Source organism: Platalea leucorodia (genome assembly GCF_965183815.1).
Source record: "Platalea leucorodia genome assembly, chromosome: W".
NCBI lineage: Eukaryota > Metazoa > Chordata > Aves > Pelecaniformes > Threskiornithidae > Platalea > Platalea leucorodia.
In genome coordinates, this window is record NC_138859.1 from 3,015,836 (window position 1) to 3,022,105 (window position 6,270).

Consider the following 6,270-nt stretch of genomic DNA (forward strand, 5'->3'; position numbering starts at 1 on the left):
AAATACAATTTATTCCCTGGCTCCTTATCCAAGGAAGGGGAGGCTCTCTCCGGGAAAGATTTAGCAGTTTTCTTCAATTATTGTTTTATGCAACATAAAAAAAAAAAATAGTGTTTTCAGCACTTTCTCATATCAAGGAAGTAATTGAGTCAAAATGAAGAAGAAATTATCTATGAAGTTAATTATCTAGCAGACATGTTTTACACTCAGTCATTTTTCACTACTACGCAGTAACTGGAAGCACAGGCATTTTTCTTTCCTGTAATTAATGTACTCGGAATATACTCGAGAAAGTATCGGGGGTTAGTTTTTGGTTGGAGGAGCGTGTGTTGGAGGTGAGCTATTAGCCACCCAAGTGGAGAGGGGACGGGGACGCCAGGAAAGCGGAGCGAGCCTGGCCAGGCTGTTTTTAAGCCTGGCTGGGCTGTTTTTAAGCCTGGCTTGGATGACTCCTGCGCCCAGGCAGAGGGATGAGATCGCCCCAAACCCGGCCGGGCTTGGTTTCGGAGCTGCCTGTCAGCAAGCGGAGCGAGTCCGTGCGAGGGGCCAGCACGGGGACCTCTGCTCCAACCGGGAGCTTCTCCACGCCAGGAAAAAGGAAACCTGGAGCTCTTGCCAGCCTGATACAGAGTGGCCCTTAAATTTGCACAAGCTGAAGCGGCGGTTTGCTTGCTGGCAGCCTGTTTGTGCATGGTAACTGGTCTGTGCTTCCAGCAAGCAGAAGTAGCTGCTGTCATCGGTCCAGAGTTTCCAAGCATCTTCCTGAGTCAGGGGGATACGAGCAGCCTCCTCGACGCCTTCCCTCCCTGTGGCCAGTTTCCACAGAGGAGATTTTTCCAGCACGGATGAAGTGACCCTTTCAGCCCCATCCCCGTGCAGGGGATGCCCGAGCACAGGCATGGCCCCTCGCCTCCCCGGCCGGAGGCCACCAGCGCCGGGCTGCCCAGGGTTGCTCTGCCCAGGCAGGGCACCGCAGGAGAAACCCAAAGCCGCTGCTAAACACACGTTAAAGTCCCCTTTCTCCAGCTTTGCCAACCGCTTGACAGCAAAAGCAGAAGAGCATCCCCGTGGCAGAGCCTTGTAACGTCCCGCACTCCATGCCAGGCATGGAGACCCTCAGTAAATACGGAGTGCATCTGTTCAAAGCAGGAAAGCAAACACAAGCAAGGATGCTAGCAAGCTTTGAGGAGAAAGGGGTTCCACATTGCTCTTCCAAAGCCCCTTTGCTCCTGCAAAGCTGCAGCCAGCGGCCCGAGGGAAGGGAGCACTCCCCTCTTTTTGGCTCCAGTGGGGCTGTCTGGGTACCAGCATGTTGAAGGGGCTGGGATGGTGCCTTGCTGTAGGAGCACGTGGCTATGAGTAAGTGAAATCTGCTTTAAAATAAAAATCACCTTCCACTTCCATAAGGTCCCACAGCAGAGGCGTGACGTGTCCCTCCATCCACCACCAGCTCGGAGCCACCAGCTCTCTGCCTCGCGATGGGCAGCCCGGGCGGCTGTCCCTGTGCTGGGGTCTCGCTCCAGCTGTGGATTTTGTTTCTGATCATAAGTACATTGGAAATCATCTCTGTGCACAGAGGCTGCTGCATCGCTCGAGCAGCTCTGCGGTCTCTAGAGGAGCTCGTGCTGCACCTGCATGGCAGCAGGGCGATGCTGCAGGGACCTACCTGGGTGCTTACCTGCACCTTTTCATGCTGGGGCTAGGAGGTTCCTCGCCATCCCTGCTGACATCCCTTTCCCAAAGAAGCAGCTTCAAAAGAGAAAAGCCTTGAGCAAGCCAGAAGGATTGCCTACCTCCAGAGAGACAGAGCTGTGACCCTGGCAGCAGCACACAACTGGTGTCTCGCCCTGCCTTTCTCCTTGATTTAATTCCTTGTTCATTTACTACGGTAATTATATCAGGAAAGTGTAATGCAGGACACAGGAGTCCCTCGGAGGCTGCTAATTGTTGCTGGAATGAGGCTGTTCAGGTGGTAATTGAGAGAAACGCGGTCGATCCTACAGCCCGGCTCCCCATGGGGAAACGCTGCAGCTGAGACCACTTGGGGCAAAGCCCCGCACCACCGCTGCGGCCCCGGGCTCCTTAGCCACCTCCTTCATTGCCCGGCAAGATCAGGGGGTGTCACTGAAATAAACTTTCTTTTTTTTTTTATGGGGGGGGTTTAGAGCTCACTCATGCTGATGAGAAAATCACATTTTTATATGGATATGTATAGCAGGACCCCTCCGTGATTTCAAGCCATTCCCCATGAGCTTTGGGGTCTTCTTGGGCACCCCCTGAGTCCTTCTTCTCCTGGGACAGTGCTTGAGGACAACGGCTGCAGCTGGATGAGTCCAAGTTCCCTTTTGCCTCCCCAGTGTCCCCAGCCCCGGCAGCACTGGGATACCGCTCGTGGGGCAGAGCCCCCCTTTGCCACCCCCCAAAGCACCTCTCCAGCCGCTCCCTCAGATTGAAGCTGAGGGTCCTGGTTTTCCTGCTGCGTGGCATCCCGCTGCCCCAAATCCTTGAAATCTCACGTGGTCATCCGAGGCCCCAGGACCCGTGAGAGTCTCCTGAGCTTCACTTACAATATTAAAGATAAGAAAATAAATAAATTCTGCTTTCCTCTCCTTGTCAGAGACCTCACCAAGCCTCCTGCTGGCTTCCTGCTCTGGTGAGGTTATCCCAGATAACGATGATGGGTGATCTGAGGAGATGAGACATTTGGTACCTCACTGGAATTGCTCCTATTTAACAAAAGGGACCGGTTTCCTACATCCTCCTCTTTCTTTTTCTCTGCTCACTGGAACAACATCAAATGAACTTCTGGGCTCGAGGATCAAGAGGTTTCTAAACTTGAGCATCCCGGCTCCATGCACATCCCCATCCCTGACCCGCAGCTCCGCTCATCTCCACGCGGTCGGCAAGAGGTTATTTTTATGTCTTTAAAATTAAATGCAACACAATGGGGGGAAAAAAAGTATTTCTTGTGAAGCGAAGCAGCTCGGGAAAGTTAATGAGGCAAAAGTACCTGCTCATGAGAAACCTGGAGGTGTCAGGAGTGCCCAAGGTGATAACTTATTTAACGGAGGATTAAGAAGAGGGAGGAGGAAGACGACACTTGCCCGACCACGCTGGCTCGGGTGCTTATTAAAGCCTAAAGGAGAACATCAAATTAATTATAGAGGGCAAAGGTGCCATCCCACCTATTTTTAATCACCTTCCATGTTGGAAAAGTCTTTCCGTGCCACTGCAGCTGCCCTTGCCGTGAGATACGGGCCAAAATCCAACGGGTTGTACCACGGGTGACCGAACCCCCAACCAGCGCACCAGAAAACTTGATCTTAGAGAAATGAACTGCCCTTAATCCCTTTTTTTTCTCTTTTTTGCAAGTGAGTCGGAGCGAAGGGAGAGCCGTGGAGAGAGGATGGGAACGGATGGGGGGTACCACAGAATCGGGCAGGGACGGAGTTAGTGCACACCGGCTGCACACGGGATGCTGGCTTAGGGTATTCCCCAGGATTTGGGAAGCCATGGCAGACACCTCCTTGCAGCATCTTGCTTGCGTATCTGGGTTAGTAGAGGAAAAAGAGAAGGAAAAATCCCCTGTTTGCAGCCAGTCCTGGTCCCCTGCACTTTACAACCCTTGGGTAGGTGCAAGTCCTGCAGCTGCTGGACCCCACGCTCAGCTGGGACATCTGGAAACCATTAGATCCATACAGCTTCTTGGGGCTGTGCCCACAGGTGGATTTTGCAGGCTGGTTTCTGTTCCTCTGGTCACACCAAAGCTGCAATTATCCCAAAACCACCAGAGCATCTCTGCTGCCTGCATACCCGTGTCCAGCACGCGGGACCCATCCTTACTGCAACGATTTGCATGGACAAGGGTTGCAGCGGTTTGGAGCAGAACCGTCCATGCTGCAGTTTGCAATCCAGCCCCGGGAGAGCCTGCACGAGGCCTCCAAACACCCCTCCGGTGTACAGGGTCTCTCCAAATCCAGACGAGATGAGGCTTGGCTCTGGTTGAGAGGGGCTGGAGACCCCCAGACCCACACAGCTCCTCGAAAAGGACCGTTCCCAAAACAACGCCATGCAAATGAAATCCTCGTATACATCACATAGCTTCTGCCAGCAGGAAAGGCAGCGATTTAGCACGCTGCATTAGCTCCGCTGCATCCTCCAGAACAATTTCCCACAGCCTCCTTCAGCCGCTTCACACGCAGATAGTGTCTCGTCCCCTTGCCCTCCTTCCAGGAAAGGCTTTGTGTTTGGAGAGAAAGACTTAGCCAGGCTTTGGGAGGATAACTCACCAGGATTTTGCTTCTCAGACTCGGCATCCCCAGCCTCAGGATCAGCACTTCCACCTTGAAGAGCTTTGCTTTCAGCAGCTCGAGCTACGAGGCACCTGGATGAAGGCGGCATGCTTATCAGCACAGCTAATGCCTTCATCCCGAAAGTATGAATATTCAGCAGCTCCAGCACAATCTCTGCACCTAGGACCCAGCCGGGGGGGGGGGTACAGCCAGGATCCGGGGTGCTCCCAGCACAGCAGCTCCCCATCCCTGCTGCAGCCGGCAGCTCCAGGCGCTGCCCTGCCTCTCACCCCACGGCCACGGCCACGGATGCTCGGGGAGGGCACAACACTGCCACCCCCCCCCCGAGAGCAAGGGGGCAACTCTTAACTGAGGTTTATTCGAAGCTCTTTGCTTTCTGCTGATGCCTCCTTAGCTGGAAGGCCTGAGGAGCTCCAGGGAGCGGGATGGACATCTGCGGATGGGGTACAGGTACCCAGTGGGCAGCAGATGTGGCATCAGCTACTGGATGGAGATGTTTTTCCCTGACCTTTCCTAGCAGTGGAAGCAAAAGGAGTTCATACTCCCTTTGGAAAAGCCCCAGGTGTTTCTAGCCTTCTCAGGGAAGAAGGAAATCAAACCACCACCAAAAAAACCAAACTCCACTGTATTTTACAGCCCTTTTCCTAAAGAAACACAGTGCCAGTGCTCAGACGGTCCATGTACCTCTGCCAAAACTTCAAACCCATGGCAGAAGCAGTAGGATGGCTGGGAGCAGCCGGGATTTCGGCTCACCCCATGCACGAGGGACCCCAAAGTTGGCTGGAGAGCCCCTCGAACGCCGCCCTCCACGCCTAGATGCTTTTTTCAGTGCCAAACTGCTCCGCACATCTGGCTCTCTAGTTCAGAGCTGTCATTTTCCTGGCTGTTAGAGGAGAGAATATGGTAAAGAGCAGCCTGGGTTTGCAACGTGACTCCTGCGAGAGACGTGACATGTTTATTTTCCCTGCGCCAACTTCCACATCAAACGTGTTTTCTTTTTCCGTGCTGCAAAAGGGAATATATATCCATCCCTCCCCTATCCACCAGCGCCCAGCTCCCTGCAAGCAGCCCAGCCGGTCCTTCAGCTCAGATTTTGGCATCCCCAGGTCCCCAAGATGCCCCTGACATCCCATTTTCCGTGGGCAGAGCTGGATGGGGGTTGACACTTCTGCTGCCTGACACAAGCAGTAAAGTGGGGGGAAAAATAAAAAAGAAAGGAAAAAAAAAAATCAAGAAACTTGATGTTTTGTGTGACCCAAATCTCAATGTTTCCTTTTGGTTTTAAGCGCTGTCAGGTTGCTTGGGGGAGAGAAAAAAAAAGACATTAAGGAAAGGGGATGGTATTTTCAAAAACAAAGTTATTGCACATAAATAAAAACCCTGCCACATGGGAACTTGTCAGCTCCTTTGAAATGTTTGCTTGTTTGCTTGTCTCCCAGAGCAAAACAGTCAGGGAATTGTTCGCAGCATTGCAAAATATTTAGACTGACCCAAATCCCTGCGTTTCTGCAGCTGAAGGGCCACCGCGTCCCCCCCGGGCTCGGGATGCTCGGGCGGACACACACCCCGGCACAGGTGGATGCTCGGCAGAGCTCGGCTTTCGGTGCTGCTTCGTTCCTTGGTTGGTTGTTCTTGGTTTATTTTTTTTTTTTTCCATTATAGACATTATTAAAAAAAATAAACTTTACAATAATACATTTTTAAGTTGTTGTTGCCATTTGAGCATTTTTTTTTTAAAAAGAAAGGAAAAAAGGAAATTAAAAAAGCCACACTGTAGATGTATATGGTTATGTATATACATACATATATGTAGGTATAGGTGAATGGTATATACATACACTATATATGTATATATAAAAGAAAGAAAACAGAGAGGAACATATAGAGGTTTCCGACCATCGATGGGTCGGATCCCATCCCAACCCAAATTCAACCAGACGAAGATTAAAAAAAAAAA